Below are 21546 nucleotides of genomic sequence, written 5' to 3'. Positions count from 1 at the left end.
AATTTTCTCACATGCAACACACTTTTTTCCCCAAAATGAGCTGCTGGCAATTAGAGTATGTATTATAACAAGAAAACAGAGTAACAGCAGTTTCTGCCACTTAAGCTTTTACTGGTTAAAAACTAAAGAAAAGGCTGTACATGATCCACAAGGAGCAGAACAAGGAGCAGACTCAGGTCCCCAGCTGTTGCTACTCAGTTACTACAAGGAAGGATCTTCATTCTGGCTTTCATAAACAAGGTGCACATTTTATTCCTGGATATACGGTATGCAACAAAATATGGTTTGTCCAATGTAGTGCAGTTGCAATATTGCAAACTGTAGTTCCACATGCTGCTACTAGGTGATCCAAATGGAGCTGAAACTTCTCCAGTCTCTGGACTTTGCAGTATAACTGGCTATCATGAGGAAAACACTGGTACACACATGCCTGGACTGTGCTGGTTTTTAACCTCTATTCTACTTCCTCAAGAACTCCACGCTGAGGCTCTGGCTGCACTTTTTCTTTCACCTTTTAATTTATACACATCCCGTCCATAGCCCCACAAAATCCTGAGACCTTTAGTCAATCTCTTCCTGGCTTTGGCCAAGCTATCCATTTACCAGACTAGGTAGAAGATACAGGATGGAAGAGAGACAGTCTGTGTATACACATTCAAATAATCTGGGAGAATTATTTCAGGTTTGTTCTCTTGGTAGAAAAATGTATTCAGTGCACATGTATAGACATTTGAATACTGAGGCCCTGAAGAATGGTTCAGTCAGCTCCCTTAACCTCCCTGGCAACAGATGATAGCACTGCATAGCTCAGTCCTCATTTGCTGACCTAGACTGCCCATGCTCAGCCTGTGTTTCACTGCAGCACAATGTGGGGATAGTGAAGGGGTTGTGCTTTGCTCCCTGATGAAGCAGAGTCCAGTGAGCAACACACGGTCTCCCAGGAGGGAGGGGGGATGCTGAAGGACTAAGTTCTCTTCTGAGAAAAGCTGTGGCATATACTTATGTTCACTTTCCCAGGAGACATCCTGGGAGTGATTTAACCCTGCTTGTTCCCAGGTTATTTTTCTCCTGGAGCAGCCATTTTTACTCTGGGAGAAAAAGCCTGAATGTCTATACAACATGCATGGTTCCTTCTGGAAGATCAGCAGCTCTTCCAAAAGAAACTGTAGGTCTGTATGAGGCTCCAGGCACTACAGGGCTGTTTTCTTTTCCTTTACCCATGCTCATCTCTAAGCAGAGTTTTACTGAGTGGCACCCAATGGCTCCTCAGATGCCTTCGAGAAGCCATTGGCACTAGCCAGAGCTGCCTGCTAACTGTCCTTCCTTAGCACCTTGGTCATTCAACTGCAAATTTAGCTCCTGTTTCTGTTCTATCATTTGCTGTCACAAGGAATCACTTGCTGGGCACCTGATGTCCTCCCTCTAGCCTCTGATGGGGAATTTTAGTTCATGAGGGACTTGGGTCTGCTGTCACTGCACAACAAATTTGGCTGTCAGTGGGTCTACAGGGCCTGACTCACGCAGGTTCCAGAGAGGAAGCAAGGGGAGTCTGTGGATTTACTTCACTTTAGATTTACAGTGGCACATGCCCTTCACTCACATATAGGCAATTCAATCACAACAGCATTTCCTGCCAAATGAAACTTCAGTAACAAGCCCAAACAAAATTGTGGAACTGAATCACGCCCAAAAGCTTTGGAGAAGCCCAGGTTTCATAGCTTTATTTACAATGTAACATTCTTCCTTTGGTCTACTCCCTTCCATACAGATACTGCAAACCTAATGACAAGACAATTAAAATAATTATATATGGGAAAATACTTGATCCATATTTAATTGATGCTTTAACCCAGATTACAGGCAGAAAATTATGAGCTAGGCAGCGATCGTCACCTCACAAATCTCAAAAGGGCTTTCACCCAATAAGGACACTCCTCCAGAGGGATGCATTGTACTTTTGAAAGAGCCACCCAGATACCATGTGAAGAATTGCTGCATTACAAAAAGAAAATCCCCACAAATTGCACACCATTAGTTATGACATAACATCCTTCCCTGGAACCTATATGGAATATCCTCAAATAATTGCAACCCATACTAGAAAAAGGCCCAATTCTTAAAGAGATCTTTCCAGAACAAACCATCTTAGCCTTTTAAAAAGCACTGAACCTCAACAACCTCATCACCAGAAGCAAACTTCCTATGGCCCAAAGCACACTGAATGGATCTAGACCATGCGGGGACAAGAAATGTAAAACCTGCCAACACATCTCCAACCGCCCCCCTAACTACACCCCACAAGAGAACCATCAGCATTCCTGGATCTTACACCTGCACCTCCAGAAATGTAATATATCTCATCCAGTGCACAAAATTCACAGCTGGAAAATATGTAGGAGAAACCAAACAACAACTGCGTACCAGAATGAATGCACACCAAAAATCTATCAAAGACAAAAATACCCAAATACCCGTGGATACACACTTCTCACAAGATAACCACTCTCTCTCCAATCTCTCAATTCTAATCCTCAAAGGGAATTCACAAAACACCTTTTGTAGACAAGCCTATGAACTACAGTGTCAGTTGGGGGCCTCAGCTACCTGTACACCAAAGCCAGGAGCATGGAGAACAAGCAGGAGGAACTAGCCCTCCTGCTTCCTAGTGGCCAATATGACCTGGTAGGGATCACAGAGACCTGGTGGGACTCCTCACATGATTGGAGCATAGCCGTAGAGGGCTACACCCTGCACAGAAGAGACTGAGCAGAGAGAAAAGGCGGAGGGGTAACTCTCTATGTGAGGGAGCAGTACATCTCTTTGGAGGCTGACATTGGCTCCAAAGATAAGCAGCTTGAAACCCTCTGGGTTAAGCTTCAGGGAAGGGGAGGGGTGAGGTGAGAGAGACCTAATTGTGGACGTTTACTACAGGTCACTGAACCAAGGGGAGGAGCCTGATCTGGAGTTCTCTTGAGAACTGACAGAGGCTATGCATGCAAGGGACTTGGTTGTCATGAGTGACTTCAATTACCCTGACATAGATTGGGAGGAACACTTGGCTAGTCGGATCAGTCATGTAGCTTCTTTACTGTAATAGAGAACCTCTTTCTGACCCAGGAAGCGCAAGGGCCAACCAGAGGTACCGCTCTCCTGGACCTGGTCCTGGCCAAAGGAGATGATTAATGTGACTTAAACATTGAGGGTAGTCTGAACGGCAGCAACCATGAGCTCATCCAGTTCACTGTCCACCACAAGTTTGACAAATCATCTAGCAGGATTGAAGTTCTAGACTTCAGAAATACTGCCTTAAACAGGCTCAGGGCATTAGTAGAGGAGGTGATGCAGGACCAGGGATGGAAGGTGAATGGGGTGCATGAGTGCTCATTCCTCAAGGACACGATCCTTGAAGCACAAAAGAAAACCATTGCCATGAAGAGGAAATGTAGAAGAAGGGCTGGCAAGCCCTCCTGGCTCAATAGGGACATCCTGGTCCTCTTGAAAAAGAAAAAAAGAGGTATACACCACAGTGGAAGCTAGGGACAGTCCTCAAGGAGGGCTATACAACAGTGGTCCACACTTGCAGGGAAATGATTAGGAAAGCGAAGGCGGTGACTGAATTTAAGTTAGCCAAGGGAGTCAAGGACAATAAGAAGTCCTCCTTTAGGTATGTAGGGAGCAGAAGGAAAACAAATGGAAGCATGGGACCCCCTGCTTAACACCTCAGGACAGCTGGTAATGGACACTCAGGAAAAAACTGAACTCCTGAATGCCCACTTTGCTTCGGTATTTCCCTAGACCAAGAGGAAAGACAAGTGAGATAAGGATCACAGGGGGCATGGTGAGAATGATAGCTTTCCCAGTGTGGATACTGAGCTGGTGCAAAATCAACTAGAAAAGCTAAACATTTATATGTCAGCAGGACCAGATGGACTCCATCCAAGAGTGCTGATGGAGCTGGCTGAGGTCATTGCGGAACATCTGGCAAAACTCTTTCAGAAATTGTGGCACACAGGGGAGATCCCTGAGGATTGGAAGAAAGCCAACATTGTGCCCATCTTCAACAAGGGGAAGAGGGAGGACCTGGGCAACTATAGGCCAATCAGCCTAACTTCCATCCCAGGGAAAATCCTGGAAAAACTCATTAAAGAATCTATGTGCGATACACTCATTGGTGGAAAGATTCTGAATGACAGCCAGCATGGCTTTGTCATGGGTAGGACTTGTCTACCAAGCTCATCTCCTTCTACAAACAGGTCTCTCACCATCTGGACACAGGAGAGAAGGTCAACATTATATACCTAGACTTCCAAAAAGCTTTTGATCTAGTATTCCATGATTTCTTGTGGAAAAATTGGAAGATTGTGGGGTTAATTGCTCAATGGTTCAGTGGGTAGAAAACTGGCTGCATGGTAGAACCCAGAGAGTTCTCATGAATGGATCTGTGTTGTCCTGGTGAGAAGTGGCCAGTGGTGTCCCTCAGGGCTCTGTGCTCAGACCAGTGCTTTGCAACATCTTTATCAATGATTTGGATGTGAGGGTAAAAAGCTCACTGGCCAAGTTTGCGAATGACACCAAGTTATGGGGGAGTGTGACCATACCAGAAGATAGGTTGCAGATACAGGCAGACCTGGACAGGCTGGAAAGTTGGGCGGATTAGAACCAGATGAAGTTCAACACTCAGATGTCTAAGGTGCTCTATCTGGGGGCAAACAATCCCCAACATACCTACAGGCTTGGTGGTGACAATTTGACTTTCACCCCAGCTAAAGGGACCTTGGGGTAATGATCGAACATTGCATGAGCATGAGCTGGCAATGAGATGCTGTGGCCAGCAGGGCAAACAACATGTTGGCATGCATTAACTGTTGTATCTCATGCAAAACTAAGGAATTGATACTCCCACTGTACTCCGCACTGGTGAGCTTGGAGTATTTTGTCTAGTTCTGGGCACCGCACTTAAACAAGGACATGCAAAAACTTGAGAGGGTCCAGAGAAGAGCCACTTATATGATTAGGGACTTGCAAGACAAGCCATATGAGTATGGGCAACTGGTGCCACCTTAGTCAGGGGGGGCACATGCCCCCCCCCCATGGCCAATCTCGCTGATTGGGGGGGGGGGGCATCCCTCTGCAGCCAATCTCACTAACCTGCGGCTGCTTCCGGGGATGCCATTCCCTGGCTGGTGCTTGCAGTGGGGGCACCGGCATTGCTCCCGGCCCCCTTCCCTGTCATGTAAGCAGCGAGCGTGACCAGTCGGGGGGGCACCGGCACTCTCAGGGGGTGCACATGCACCCCTGTGCACCCCCTACACATCGCCACTGCATACAAGGAGAGGATGAGGGACTTGGGCCTCTTCAGCCTACATAAGAGAAGGCAGAGAGGGGCCTTGGTAGCGGCTTACCACTACATCAGGGGAGTACATCAAGAACTCGGTGAATAGCTGTTCACCAGGGCACTCCTGGGGAAGACCAGGAGCAATGGATACAAACTCCTGGAAGGCTGCTTCAGGCTCAATTCCAGGAAAAACTCCTTTAAGTCAGGGTGTCCAGATTGTGAAATAAACTCCCTTCAGTGGTGGTGCAGTCATCTACCCTGGAAATCTTCAAAAGGAGACTGGACAGTCACCTTGCTGGGGTCACTTGACCACAGTTGTGTTTTTCTGTCTAGTGCAGATGGAGCAGACCCAATTATCTACAAGGTCTGTTCCAGACCCTAACAATCTATGAATCTATGAACTTCACTTCATAATCTACCGGATATGAAGTCATGGACTAAATATAGACATTGAATTAATGGCACATTATAATCTGCCTGCTATCTGATAACCCTAGGTAATCTGTCTACATTCTCCCTCCTACCTGTCTCACACCCATTGTCTCCCAGGACCTTTGATCCTCACTGCCACCCATTTGCATTTTCACAGACCTGCATTTTGCATATTGGCTTCCATTCTGCCTATGAGGGTGCTGAAAGAAACAACAAACTCTCCCTGTGCCTGAAGATGGGTTTTTGTACCTGAAAGCTTACAAAAAACAATTTTCAGAACTTTTTAGCCAGTCTACCAAAAGAAACTCATCAGCCAGGCAGACTAATTTGTGACCAGTTCTTTGTGAGCATTCAAGCAGTGTGGTGAACTGAGAGGAAAGATATGCTGTATTATCTGTTTCTTTTCCAAAATTTGTCTTAATTGATATGCAGATTCCCCAAGTGCAACTACTAGCATTTGCGAATTCAGAAGTCATTTTGGAAATATTCTCGTTTTCTGTTCTTGCAAACCTTTCTGACAGCAAACTGGTTTGCTAAACTATTCATCGAAAGTGAGCAAAAAAAGAGATGCAATCCGGACAAGTTCATTTACACATTCCTGCTATTTTTTCTCATCCGTGTCCTGGAAGATTGCATAGAGTGCACCTTCAGCAAGTCTACAGATGACACCAAGCTGGGGGGAATAGTAGATATGTTGGAGGGTAAGGCTAGGATTCAGACTGACCTAGATGAATTGGAGGATTAGGCCAAAAGGAAACAAGGAGCAACAGTCTCAAGTTTCAGTAAGAGAAGTTTAGGTTAGATATTAGGAAGAATTTTTTCACTAGGAGGGTAGTAAAACACTGGAAGAGGTGACCCAGAGAGGTGGTAGAAGCTCTGTCCTTGGGGGTTTTCAAAACCTGGCTAGACAAAGCCTTGCTTGGGATGATCTAGTTGGGGCTGGTCCTGCTTTGAGCAGAGGGTTAGACTAGATGATCTCCTGAGGTCCCTTCCAACCCTAATTTTCTATAATTCTATGATTTAGGAGGTGAATGTGTGCTTGCAGCTTGCAACCTGCACTGGCTTTCAGTTTTTTTAACTTTGGTCAGGGAAAGTGAGCCTTTCCTATCAGTGGAACCTTGTTTACTGCAACTGAAGGAAGGGCTTAACCAAGGGCAGAATATATTATCACCATCTACTTTGTCTCCTTTGTTGGTCTTTTATTAGCTCTCACTGGATTCAATCTAGCTTTTCTTTTCCAGATTCCTTTCTTGCCCCTCCATCCCCTTTTTGCTCCACCTATTCCCTTGTTGGACTGGCTGATGTTAATACATGCCATCTCCTGCAATGGAGGAGCAAATGTTGCACTATGATTAAAGACAAAGCTTCCCTTCTCTAGTTAACAGGAAGTGGTGCTTCCAGCTAAACAAATTTTATCTCTGTGAAATTTTTTGAAGACAGTCAGGCAAACCATTACAATTTCAGAAGGAGGGGGTAGCCTCATGGGCTGAGCTTCAGGGTCTTCCAAAACAAATTACCTAGATTTTCCAAGACTTGCACACTTTGGGTTATTTATCTTTGATGAAGATTCAAAAATCTGGTTAATTTTAATTCATTCTTCAGATATGAAAATGAAAAATTAATATCATGCTGCTTAAGTTCTAATTACTTTTGGAAGGAGACATTTTAACTTGAATTTGAAGTATTCTTTTTTGCTCAAAATGATAGTTGAAAGGGAAAAGTGTGATTCTCTGTATAAGGATGGCAAGAGATTAAATATAGAGGAGGGATGGAGGCAGTTAGAAGATGCAAAAATACTTTCAATAAGGCCTGTTTACAGAGCATCTATCCATTTTTTGTTTATACCCACTTCTACAGTCAGCAATTCTCAGATCAACATCTTTTAAGATTACTGAAAACAAGTGTGCGCCTGAGACATTTGAGAATTTGATACAGTTTGAGATGCTGGGGAAAAGGAGGGGGGTGACTGCACTAGCATGATGAGCCAGGAGGAATACTTGAAGAGATGAAAATGAGATTGTCTATATAATATTTGATGTAACACCACATTTTTCTAATAGCTAAGTCAATAAAACAATGGAATAATTTACTAAGAAATGCTGTCTGAGAACAGGGTGTAAGAACAAGGAAAGCTATTGACTACAACACCTAGCAGATACATCTCAGCATGATCCCAAGAGTTGATGCCAACACAAAATAACATTACAACTCAGCATACTGTAGCTTGCTAGGGTGATGGTAAAGCACAAGTCTCTGAGATTATTGACACAACACCTCTGAATTTTTTTTTATTTAAATTTTCCGTAGTCCAAGCCAAATTAGCCAAAACAAATTCCAAATCCAAGAGTCAGTCCAGTACCATAAGTGGTCCTACTACCAGCAACCCTCCTCCACCCCCATCTGGGTCTTCAGATGTTTCCAAAACTTTTGGCAGGCATCCTACTTGCAGGCCCATGCCCAGAGGCTAACACCTCTGAGATCTCTCAACTAATGCTAAGGTTCAGGCATCTGGGAAGCCAATGTTTTTAGTAAAAACTGCTGGGTGCCCAGAAGTTCTGCCTTGTTTGGGTGAGCAAACACAGATTTATAAGCATAACTTTCTACACCCCATTTGTGCAAGCTGTTTAACCCCTCTTTCAAATAATTAACTGACAGGTGAGGAAATCCAGCACATGGATATGAATAGGATTTGGAATTTCCCTTGGCAGTTCTGCTATCAAAACACCTTCCTTCATTGGTTTTCAGCCATGCAGGAACTGCTATACAACCTGGAAGACAGCAGCAGATGTCAGGAGGATGTGAATCTGGCAATTTGTCTTTCAGGTGCTTATCATCATGATGCTATCATCATGCAATATGATGAAGTGACAAGCTAAAAGGATAAAATGCTAGTACCTTGCCAACCACTTAAATGGCAGAACAGCTGGCTTTCCCACATGGTTCTCAGCAGCAGCTGTGTGGAAGCTTCAGTAAACAAAAGCTGAAAAAAATTACTCTTGCAACGAACTCACCAGGTTTGCTTCACAATTTCTCAAGAGCAGCTAAACATGAAAAATGCTGTAGATTTCCCACTTCCAAGTACTGTACTTATACAATATTTGAAGCAGATATGTGTTTCAAGCAAAAAGTTCATTAAATGGAATTTGAAATGGTAAAAAAGATGGTCTAAAGCCCAAACAGGTCCACTACTTTCTACTAAAACCATTGGCAATGTGTAGGGAGTGCACACAGGTGCACGTGCACCCCCTGAGCGTGGCAGTACAACCCCTGTGAAAAGGTGCCACCAACTCACCACCCCCTCCCCCACCGCTAACACTATTGATGGCATTTGCAGGTGGCCCCCGACCACTTGTCGGCGCTCGCCACCCCCCGCTGCTGACAGTGCTGTGGACACCTGCAGGAGCTCTCTGCTTGCCACCGCCATGCTCCCACTGCTGGCAGTGCCACTGCCACCTGTGGGAGCTTGTTGTGGCCCCCCAGCTTCTGGGGGCACGTGGCATTCATGACTACAACATCTAAGATGTGGGGGAAAAATTATTTTCTAGCTATTTTATTTTTTCCAGTGGCACAGAAATGGACAGTTCTCCACATATAAGAAATGCTTATTACTCATATAGTTGTTTTACAGGATATGGGGATCTAAAGCTTATTTGCTGCTTTGCGTTCCTAAATTACATGAATGTGAAAGAAATATTAGACCTGTCATGCAATAAGCAGGTGAATTCTAACAATTTCAGACAAACTCATTTTTCATTGACCAGTGATTATAGTTGGTTGTTTGTAGGAAGATTATAGCTAGTAATAATAAAGGTAACTCGGGTGCAACCAGATCTCTTTCAGTTTTTGGTGTGATTCTATCAGAACTTTGGATGGGGATTACCATTTCCCTCTTCTGTAACTCAGCCTGAACAGACTTCCATGTCTGCAAGCCAAGTTTTGGTTTCTGTACTCTGTATTGTAAATTCATGTCTTGTTTTTTGTCTGTTAACAGCCTTAAGGGCCAAGCCCCAACTCACTGTACTCACTCAATCCAGAGTTGGCTTGTCTTTTTTACTTCACCTTGTCTTATTATTATTTGTATTACTGTAGCATCTAGAAAGCTAGGCATGTAGGGCATCTATACACGTGCTCTGAGAGCTGGGGGGTGGAGGGAGTCGCTTTAATTAGAGCAGCTCTCAGAGCATCTTCTGTATCAGTGTCTCAATGCTAAAAAATAGTGGTGGGGAAACTTTAACTAAAGCTTGTCAAACGAGCTTTAGTTAAAGTGTCCCTGCTGCCATTTTTCAGTGCTGGCATATAAACACACTGGAGTCTGCTGGAGCATGGTAATTACCACGCTCCAGCAGACTCGATTAGTTGAGTCTGCTTTGACGCACTGTAATTATAGAGCAGCCTCGCTGCACATGTATAGGTGCCAGTACGGGTTGATTTTCCTCCAACTTAAACCACTTTTATTTTTAACAAGAAAATAATTTCATTGACCTCAGTGGAATTACTCCCAATTTATCCTGAAAGTGACAGGAGAATTAGGACAACAGATGATATCCCCTCCCCCACTAAAAAAGGTTTAAGTACCATTTAAGTTAAACTGAAACAACTCTCTCATTTTAGTTCAGTGCAATGTCTCTTTCACTAGCCCAAATGAAAAAAAAAAAGATCCAGAAACTATGGCTTAGAAGAGTGGATGCTGGATTATCAAAACAGCATAAAATAATCCTTTGTAGTTATATGCTGCTGTTTACTCCTGGATCACAAGTTGCTAAGATCTTTATTTTTCAGAGTTAGGTAGGTTTTTCTTCTTCCACTCTACTGATGTCAATTGGGGCACCAGCCATAGTTTTCAAAAAGTCAATTGTGCATTGGCCTTCCTGATTTTATCCCTGCATGGCCCAGAAAACTCTTATACTCCTCCCTAGTTGTTTGTCCAAGTTTCCACTTCTCGTAAGCTTCTTTTTTGTGTTTTAGCTTGCTGAAGAGTTCCCTTCTAAGCCAAGCTGTTTATATTGCTATTACTGCCAGTCTTCCTGCACATCAGGATGGTTCATTCCTGCACCTTCAGTAAGGTTTCTTTAAAGTACAGCCAGCTCTCCTGGACCCCTTACTCCCTCAGACTGGCCCCCAGGGGATCCTGTCCATCAATTCTCTGAGTTTGTCAGAATCTGCTTTTCTGAAATTCAGGGTCCATACTCTGCTGCTCTCCTTCCTTCCTTTTCTCAGGATCCAGAACTCAATCATCTTATGGTTGCTGCTGCCCAAGGTGCCATCTACTACTCCATTACCCACCAATTCTTCCCTGTTTGTGAGCATCAGGTCAAGAAGGGCCTGGCCCCTAGTTGGCCTCTCCAACACTTGCTCCACGAAATTGCCTCCAATACTCTCCAAAAACTTCTTGGATTGCCTTTGCACTATTGTATGCCCTCCCAGCAGATGTTAGGCTGATTGAAGTCCACTATGAGAACTAGGAAATCTAGACCTCTGAACAGGACTGGCCATTTTTATTACTGTAAAGATTTCTGCAATACCTCAGCACTGAGAATGAGATCAAGGCTTCTCCTCTAATGTCATTGTGTCATCTACTGTATCAATTGTGGCCACTCCAGACAGAGAATGAGCCTATACATTTAAATACAAATATGATGAAGAAAAGCTAATTAAGTTCCATTTTGATACAGCCAAAACAGAGGACTAAAGAGAGAGAATGTAGAGAGCTCTCTGATGGTTGAGAGGGAGCCTATGTGAGAAACCTGAAGTGTATCATGGTTGATCCTTTCAACATACCCCAGCTTTTGACTAAGAAAAGAGGAACAGATCATGTAGGACATTCATTATCCACTAGGTTGAGCATTATGGTGGTTATAAGGGACTAGTTGGTGAATAGGGCCATTCCACCGATAGGGTTAAGGTCTGAAATTGGTCTACAAACTATGCACACATGTATGCAATGCAGTGCTGGGCGCTTTTAAAAGCACCTGGCACTGTGTTGCATGCATTTGTATACATGGCACAACGTGCATCAGCACTGAGAAAATGGTGATGCACTTTTGAAATAAAACACATCAAAGGTGTTTTAGTTTCAAAGCACACCACCGCCATTTTCTTAGCACTGGTGTGCATTTCATCATTTATACAAATGCGCGTGATGCAATACCAGGCACATCAGTTTGCATAGTCCACAGACTTGATTAATCAAGACTGTTCCAATGTGCTGGATTTCTGGCATGTCGGAGCAGACAAATGTATGTATAAATGCCCCTGAGACTAGAGTAGAAATAAAGATATGAGCTGAAGAGCAGAAGTCACAGACAACAGCCAGGATACGAACTCACGGTCAGAAGCCAAAACAGGAAACAAACCAAAGGTCTGAAGAGGGGGTTAGAACAACACCCCCCGGCTTCATTGTTGAGCAGGCAGAGTACTACTGTCAGTGCTGGCCTAAATACCTGGGTTGCTCTACCCAAACAGTAAATCCCAAAATGTGACTAGTGCTATGGTTACTCCAGACTTAGCTTCAAAGGATAACCCCTCCTGTTAATATTTCAATAGCCTTAGCTGGCAGGTCACTAGCCTTGCAAATGTGACAAGTGACAGAGGGATGCGAGAAACACTTTTCCAAGTAGCTTCACAGGCCTGAATAGTACATTTATAGACAAGGCATATATGAAAATGTGGGCCCTCACAGTCACTGAGCTGTCTGAACAATTGACTGCACAGGCAGAGGCATAGCAGGACAACTCCACTTCCAGGGCAGCTGCATCAAGCAGGGCAGCGCTCGCTGCCATGGTGCAGACTGTGAAAGCTCTGTCAGCCATTTCTGCAGCAGCAGCTATTTTTGAAACTTTGCCCCCCCCACACACAAAGGTGACACCCAGGGCAGTTGCCCTGGTCACCACCCCTCAGTCAGGCTATTGTGCATAGGAGATTCACTCACTATCTGCCATTTGCAAAACAGTTAAAAGTAAAACTGGTTCTCCTTTCCTTCACAAGTTTGTTGCAGATAGTTTTTGAGCTGCAATTTACGGCTAATTTGACAGTGATGGCAAGACAAAAGGTCTGCACAAAAACATCCATTTCTTTCCATGTCAGTAGTCCCACTTTAGCCTGGCTCAGCTTCTTTCTATGATACTTGAAGGACTAATGATAAACTATTTGACACTTCTCTACTACATCTTCTTTTTGCTGTGCATGCATGATCAAGCAGATGAAAATGGAACAAGCAATATAGAAACACACATACCAGAAGAAAAAAACCTAGGTGTAAATTAGTCTAATCCTTTCTCTGACTGCATTGAAAAAAGGAGGAGTAAAACCTACTAGATCAATAGACCTAGTTCATGGATGTGAATGTGAATAGTATAGTCTTAATCAGAGCAGGGTTCAGAGGACTATTACTTCATCATGTGTTGTGCACCCATCAGTTCAGCCTATCCTGCATTATTCTATGGTACTTTTCTAAAACAAGGCCTGATCCTCAGTCTGTGGAATCTAGTGAAAGATTCCTATAGACTTCAGTGGGCTTGGACCAGGTCCACAGTTTAAAGAAGTACTGCCTTCTCCATGTACATATGTTGTCACAATGCATCATTTGCTGAAAATTTGGCTCCTCTTTGGATGATGCTATGTAGAAAAAAACCCCATGCCTGGACCTTATCTGTCATCGTAGGACAGGTGCACAGCTTGTTTGCATTGGGATCTACAAGAAAATTATGTTGATTTGTTTGTAATTGCTCACCTCTGCAACATTTATTTCATCAATGAAATTAACATTTAATTAACACAGATGAAATCTGAAAGGTAAGAACTAAAGTAATAAGCAAGTTTTTAAAGTGGAACTTCACAGGGTTCCTGGTAACTTTTTCAGAGTTCCAGTTTGCAACCTATTATTTGATCCTGCAGTTTGTTCTTTTAGAATCAGTTGCCATGGAAATGATTGAAATGTCACAAGTTAAGCATTGCAACCCCTATTTCCTAAACAAATAAGCAGCTTTTCCATGTGGAAAGGGACCTAAAATGGTACTTATGCAGCTCTCAGACCTGCTCTGCACTTGCTAACTGCTTTTGAGAAGAATATTCAGCTTTTTAGCAACTGGGTCACCAAACAGGAAGGACAAGCTAGGAAGTGCAGCCTTATTTACAAACAGAGAAAATTGACTTTTTGCAGTTGTAGACGTTGCAGTCATATCAATTCTATCATATTTGAGATAGGATTCTGTAGCCCTCAGTTACACTGAGTTTTCTCTTACAAAGTGAGTACTCCCTCTGAAAATGTTTACCAGGGGCCATGTTTCCACAAGCAGAAGGAATGAAGGTAATGCTGGAGCAGGCTCAACCATAGGATCAGCTCTCCAGTTTACAGTGGATTAGGGTGTTTGCAGTCCTCTACAAGATGCTGATGTCACTGTACATATTTACTTAGCACAGTCCTTCAACTCATAGGACCACAAGGACCACCACTTGCCTAATACCTGCTCATAGAGAAAGGACATCTTACTTCCCATGCACTTGGAAAGCAAGACATCAGAAGGTGGGCCAACCTGATCCTGCAGCAGGTCAGGGTACAGCTCATTTTCCCAGATTTTATGCTTTACCCAGAACAAAAAGGAAATATTAGAAAGCTTAGCTCTATTTTCATGCTCTATTTAACATCATATATCATTCATATGCCTACATGTCTCATTTTACAAAGGTAGCAAGGAACACAATAGTGATTTCCTGGTTTACAAAAGGCAGCTTTTGTGTTCCCATCAGACAGGAACAAGAGAGGGGCTAGACCAGGGGTGGGCAAAAAGTGGCACGTTGGCTGAATGCAGCCCGCCAGGCCATTCTATCCGGCCCGCAGGGCTCCTAAAAAATTTAGAAAATTAATATATATCTGCCCCTGGCTGCCTGTCATGCGGGCCTCGATGGCTTGCCAAAACTCAGTAAGCGGCCCTCCGCCTGATATAATTGCCTGCCTCTGGGCTAGACTAAATGACTATTTTACTTCCTCTTCTTTTTCCAGTCAATGGCTGTTAAACTTTCTCACAATTTGACATGTTTACAAAGAGTCAACACTCCCATTCTTTGAGGGATGTTGTGTGGTTTTAGTGCGTCTTTATTTTAAGTCACCTACATAGGTTAAAGGATGCTGGCTATACCTGCCTTTTCAAGGTCAATTGGAATTCACCCAAACAGATGTTTGAAATTCAGTTAAATGCACACAAATTCGAGGCCGAGCAATTTCTAGAAGAGGCTAGATTCTGACCACTGCTCCATTCAGGTACATTGCTAAATTGTCAATAAATAGAGCCTAGTAACAAGTGCTTCCTTCTGTGGTGAGTTTGAAAGAAAAGATAGAATATAGAAAAATTAGGTCCTGACTTCCCGGTCTCCAACTATACCAGCTTTGGCCCAGCTTTTACAAGCTAACAGGGTCAGACTTTGTCATTGGTTTTATCAAATGCTGTCCTATTTTCAGTGGAAATGCAGGAGTAGTGATACTCTCCAGTCAGAGAGTGTGATAGGGAATGCCAGTCCTCCAGGATCCCACAGTGCTTTGCACGCACATGAACACACACACACACACTCGCCAGCCCTTCAGGAACCCACAGTGCTACACCCCCCCCCCCGTTCTCCCAACTTCCACACCCTCCCCCCTCTTCTCTCTAGTGCGCTGAACTGAGACTGAAACACAAAAACAGCTGAGTATGTCTGAGAGTGGGGAGTGTAGTGTCCTATTTTATGACTTGGGAAGAAATATGGTCACTCTATGCCTCAGGTAATTGTACCATGCATTGGCATATCTCTCCAGATCACTGATGAACTACTACCTGAGTGTTGCGGGCACTGTGATATTAGGCTAGTTACCCTCTGAACTGATGATATCATTTTTTTAAAAAAAGGTCTTTTCCCTCAAGAACCTATGGCATTTTTCAAAAGTAAGCTAGCTTTAGTATTTTGGCCAAATTATTCCTGCCTCCATAGTATTTACTTGTGCAGATTCAATCATATACTGCTATATGCACTCTATGTCCACTGCAGAGCTGGATATGGGCTTGGAAAATATCTAACCCGTACCTAGTGATCAGAGTACTTCACTGGAAAATAGGCCAAATGAATCTCTTCTAGGGGCCTAGAACTTGGGACTCCTGCACCCTGAAACGTGCCCTAACCACTAGACTACTGGACTGCGTACAGTATGTGAGGACTCTTCATTCCTCCTCCTCTCCAGTAGCTATGCATACACGTTGATTCTGTGTTGCCACAGGGTGAAATAGAATCTGAAATGGTGTAAGTCCCAAAAACTGCAGTTACATGACCCTGAATATGCTATTTAGGCACATAAAGTAAAATAGGATTTAGCCCTATGTCTCTACATTTTCTATCCCATAGCTACTTTAAACATTTTTAATAAGCAGTTGTTTAAACTGCAAGGCTCTTGGGCAACAAACTATCTTCCAGCATCTGGTACAGAACCCAAATACACCATTGGTCCTTAACCAATAACTATCAACAGGCATAAAATAATTTTTTATTATAGCTCCATACTGTGCATATTTAATTCCTCTTCTCTATTACATATGATACCTTTATGCATATGGTTCAGAGCTTATCAGAGCACATCTTTTCTCTCAGATAAAGTGCTGGACTAAAAACTTCAGGGAGAAAACAACATACAACAATACCAACTTAAGTTTATGTACTGGCAATAAAACTGATGGTTTTGTAACTTCCAATCATAAGCAGTTTTTCAATGAGACTCCAGTTGCAAAGTAACCAAATCCATTCCTGGTTTTGTAAGTGATTTGTACACTGCTGATTAGCTGAGATTCAAATGTTGATTAATGAATAACACACAATCTTGCCTAATCCTTGAAATGAAACCTTTGGTAATGCCAGATGAAGACAGTGACCTGAAGGAAGGCATCCTTCACCTTTCTGATATGGTGGTAGAAGTACTTAGCTCATAGAAGTTAACCAAAGGTTAACCAACATGCAGCAGGTAATATTTCTGAGGTTGTGCATTAGGCAAATCCAGTATTTCCTCTAATCCATGTGCACCAACTTGTGCAGTATCTTAATCGGGGAACAAGTTTTGGATTTCAAACTGTAGAAAATCTAATTGTCATTCCTTAGTTGATTTACTTGGATTACCAAAGCAATTCTCTGTCCTGCTATATTGATCACAGCCCCTTTTGATTACAAAGTGTTTTGTATAGGAAACTATGGCAGAATTGAGATCAAGCTAAATTTGGGAAATGTGCAATTTTCCATTTCCCACACAAAATCGGGGCAGTCATTTCTCTCTCTCTCCCACCCCCAAGCCCAGTTTTTCCCCTCTCCTTTCAGTATCTATGTATCAATTGTTAGCTGAAAATGCTCTATGTAATCCAACAGAAAGCAATGAAACATTGAAAGCTAAATTCTACTTAGTGTATTCCCAAAAATATCAGTAGGTTGTAAGTCAGTGGAAACTCTGACATAAACCCATCAATCATGCTGCTGGGGTTGTGGAATCTCTGTCCTTGGAGGTTTTTAAGACCCAGCTTGACAAAGCTTTGGCTCGGATGATCTAGTTGGGCCTGGTCCTGCTCTGGGTAGGGCGTTGGACTAGGTGACCTCCTGCGGTCCCTTCCAGCCCTAACTTTCTATGATTCTATGAATAGGCCATACAAGCTATACAGGCTAAAGCAGTATGCTTATTTTGTAACTACAGTTCTAGTCAGTTAACTTATAAGTAAAACAGGGTGAATGCCTCATTTTTTCTAATGAATATTCACTCAAATAAAAATGGAATTCCTTTGCCTTTTTTCATATCCTTTGGGCCCTGATTCTGTTGCTTTATGAATGCTGTAAAGCACAGAACTGAAGCCTTGGCCTGCAGCCTTCTGACCCTGCAGTAATGTGACAATACTGGAATCTCAGCTTTAATTAAAAATGAAATCTCTAGCTCTTGTCATTGTGAAGAAAACATTTAAAATATGACCCAAGTATAACTATTACAGCTGCATTTGCCTGAGTCTGCATATGTCATGAAACAGTATTTCTCAGAGGTATAAACTTCACTATGCATTTCACTGGCGAGAGAGTGCCAAGACCCAATGCACTAGGAGGTGGGTTTGTGTGCGAAGACTCACAGTAACTACAGAAATAAGTGCTGGTTATCCCTTTTGCTGCCATACTTGATTATCAGGGGGAGGAAACCCACAGATATCACTTGTAAAAGCATAGGGCTATTACATCCCCCTCCTGGGAGAAGCAAAAAGCCAACGCCACTGACTGCACCATGCAAGGACAGTGAAAAGAAATTGGCATTATAAGCACAAGAGCTAAGCCATGGTGGGAACCACATCATGATCTGTTTAGGGCCCTGGACAACCTTAATTTAACCTTGATTGGTCCTCCTCATACAAACAGAAAGTTGGGAAGGGGCCAGAACTACATCATGCTGCCTTCAAGATTTTGTCAGCAATGAATAAAGATCTTTGTAACAAAGCCTAAAGTGGAAGCTGTCCTGAGGCTGTTCTAACACACAGGTGACTGAATTGTACACAAGGCTTAGAGACAAGTCTTGTTGAACAGTGATCAGGAATCTGAGATTCTTATTCAATAAAAATTCCTTTCAGTAGAATGGCTACCTACTTCACTGAAAGGAGACAGGCAAGTAGACACAGAAGTGGAGGGTGGCTTGGGTTTCTGACTCTCAATGATGTGCTGTTTTGATTCTGGGCAATCACTCAATCTTTGTGACTCAGTTTTTCCCATCTGTAAAATTAAAACAAAAATTAATTATTACTCTGAGGTCCCTTATTGAAAAGCAGTATATAAGGGATAAATACAACTATTACATTAGAAAATATTCAACATACATCTTCCCTCCAAAAATATCTATAAGCAGTTGTTAATACTCACACAGAATTCCCATTTACTAATAGGAGCTGCACGTGTATATCAAAGGTAGCATTTGACTTTATAGTTTTAGACAATGCTTTTTCCTTCCAGTTAGTTCAAATAATATTAAAACAGATTAGAAGCTGGTGTAATACTCTTCTACTGGGTTCTCACATCACTTGATACAAATGTGCAAAAAGATAAAGAGATGATGATTCAGTAAACCATTTTCTGCAATAATAAAGATTAAGTCTGAGAAAAGGTTTTTAAAAAACCCCAAATAAATAACAATAATAATAATTCAAAAACATACCAGATCCTGGATTTACAGAGAAGTCCATTCAGTCTAGAGTGAGGAATCTATAATCAAACTGGACACTTATAGGAGGGCCCAGTGAAGTTATAAAATCCTGGTATGTGATAGCTGTAAGCTAGAAGCAGCTTAATTTACAGAAAATCAAGAGCAGGTGCTTTGGTCTTTGATGCTCTTTGAAGTAACTATTTCTTCCACCCACACAATAGGGATACTAACCTACTGGCGCAAGCAGGTAGAGAGAGAGGTTGCACTTACATACCAGTACAGCTGAGAGCCACCCCTTGGCAAGTTCTTCGCTCCTTGGTTATTTTTTCAGGGTTTTTTTTTAATCTCAACCCTGAAGAATCTGCTCTTTCATCCCTATTTCTCTGTTAATAACAGGTCTGATAGGAATATATTAGCATGACTGGAGAATCTTCTTTCAATATGCCTACCAACAAAAAAAATGCCTGCCTTCCTTCCCTTGAAGATTTTGAAACACCCTGGGCAATTGCCAGCATTTTAGCTGGTAAAAATATTTAAAAGTTTGACCCCTCAAATTAGATCATTTTTACAAAAATGTGTCCCATTTCCAAGCAGTTTTAAACCATTTCAAGAGACTTTACAAAAAATCTTTTTTGTATTGTAAATGACCCGAGTGACAGGTGTTGTTATGAATGTTGTAATATGGCAGTTCTTAATCTAGTATGCTCTATGTTCAGAAGCAGGCACCACAGAAGAGGAGATTTGACTGGATTAAGCATTTGCTGGGTTCTCAAAAGCCACAGATTCCAAGGAAACAACAGAGAATTATTTTACTAAGGCACTCTGAAACAAAAGGTGCAAATGCCCTTTAGCATATACTTGCTTCAGTGGTGTCTTTAAGGAGAAACCAAACAGTCTGAAACACAACTCGTTGTGACAGTGCAGCATAGGCATGTAAACGTAACTGAGTCTTAACATAACTCATACACGAGATGTTTACTGCAAAGCTGCCTAATTATCTATGCAGTAAAGTCTCAATGTCTACACGCATGGTCCTATTAGGCTGCAGGAAATTAGTTAACTCTGCTTCAGGTTAGTACTTGTAAATGCAAGTACTGTCTTATGGCACAGTTCATTAGCATGAAGCAACATATATGTAGATGCTAATGGGGCTGGCTAGGACACAAGGGTGTTTCAGCGTGAGGGCTGCCTGCCAGCTAGCCCCCTCAGTGGAATACCCTTATGGGCCAGACAGCCCCTCTGCAGGATGTTGGGCCAGGTCGGAGCACCCTTAGGCTGGCAGGCTGACCCCCCGGGCACCCTGCCAGTTGGGGCTGCTCTAACTCAGCTCGATGTGCTATGGTCCCAGGTGCAAATTCAAATGCAGTACCCTAGAGCAATAAACTCCAACACAATAGGCACCGGAGTTTATTGCTCTGTGCTAATCGCACATATAGAAGCACCTACAGTGTCTGTCAATTTTCTGTGCACTACCCTATATTTGCTGCTCAGACTATTACTGGCCTTATGCTTGCAACAGCAATCCTTGCATCTCAGACTTTCTGTTGCATCTCCCAGGTTGTCAACCTTCCCCCCCAATTGCTGTCTTATAAGGTACTGCCTCGGATCTGTTCCTTCTGCTCTTTTCCAGGTTCTGACTGCCCTAGTTTAGTCTCTATTAACCTCAGATTGTATTGTTCATGCACTGGAAAAATTATGGGCACTCCACTACCTGGCTTCTGAACTGGTTGGTGAGGAAGTAACAAACATCCTATATGACACCACACCCAGTGGTGGGCAAGTTTCAGCTGCAATGAGTTTTCTCTTTTGTCAGTAGAGATGGGAAGCTATTCAGCTAATGATTCTTGTTTTACCACATACTTAAATTTCAGACATGCAAGTAAATCCTCTCAAATGCTATTTTTAAAGTTTTAACTGTTGCCTATTTCTGTAATTACCCTGCATTATATTATACCTCATCAGTAGATGTTAAAATACTTTCTCCCTATGATACAGATGGAGAAACCAAAGCACAGAGAAATGACGTGACTTCCTCCAGGTCACCTGGGAAATTAATGTCAGAGCAGTAAAACCCAGGCCTCTGGAATCCCACTTCAGTGCTCAATATACAAAGTCATACTGCTTCCCCTTTAAATGTATTTAGCGCCTCATGTTCTCTGGCCACTTCTTGTTTTGTAATGAAATATTTGTGAAAAAAAATAGTTTCATTTTTTTCATTTTAATCTTCTCCCTGATTTTTAATTTTTTTAAGACAAAAATCATACTCCCATCTCTGCTCATTTTTAACGTTTTTCAAACTTTCTTGTATTTTTATTTTTTAAAGAGAAAGTATATGTTCATATTTTTTAAAAACTATTCTTCCCTGACTCCCATCCCCCAAATCATTTTGTACTTTCTAGGGGTCTGAACTAGTGCTCTCAGGCCCCAGGGAAATCTCTTCTATTGAGGTACTCTTACTCTCCAGATACGCCTAAAAGTTGGAAGAACTTACAAAACAGGCATGTTTTCACAAGTGGAACCAGCATTACATGCTGAATTATGCAACCTGAGTTATGCAACCAGGATTCACCTGACAAGCCTTCTACTTTACTGACATACATTTTATTCAGGA

At 42.6% G+C, this 21546-nt stretch overlaps 1 protein-coding gene across 2 annotated transcripts in view; it reads right to left on the bottom strand.

Annotated features, from left to right (window-relative positions):
* The window catches only part of SLC13A1 (solute carrier family 13 member 1), a 92460-nt gene extending 73973 nt beyond the window's left edge, over positions 1 to 18487 (bottom strand). For both annotated transcript variants that reach the window (XM_059725927.1, XM_059725928.1), the window contains exon 1: positions 18386 to 18487. The gene's annotated coding sequence lies outside the window, so the exon portion shown is untranslated. The remainder of the gene's footprint in view (positions 1 to 18385) is intronic.
* Between the last annotated feature and the right edge of the window lie 3059 nt (positions 18488 to 21546).

Source organism: Alligator mississippiensis, chromosome 4 (assembly GCF_030867095.1).
Source record: "Alligator mississippiensis isolate rAllMis1 chromosome 4, rAllMis1, whole genome shotgun sequence".
Taxonomy (NCBI): domain Eukaryota; kingdom Metazoa; phylum Chordata; order Crocodylia; family Alligatoridae; genus Alligator; species Alligator mississippiensis.
The sequence above is the reverse complement of the archived record's forward strand: the minus strand, read 5'-3'. Positions and strand labels throughout refer to the sequence as shown.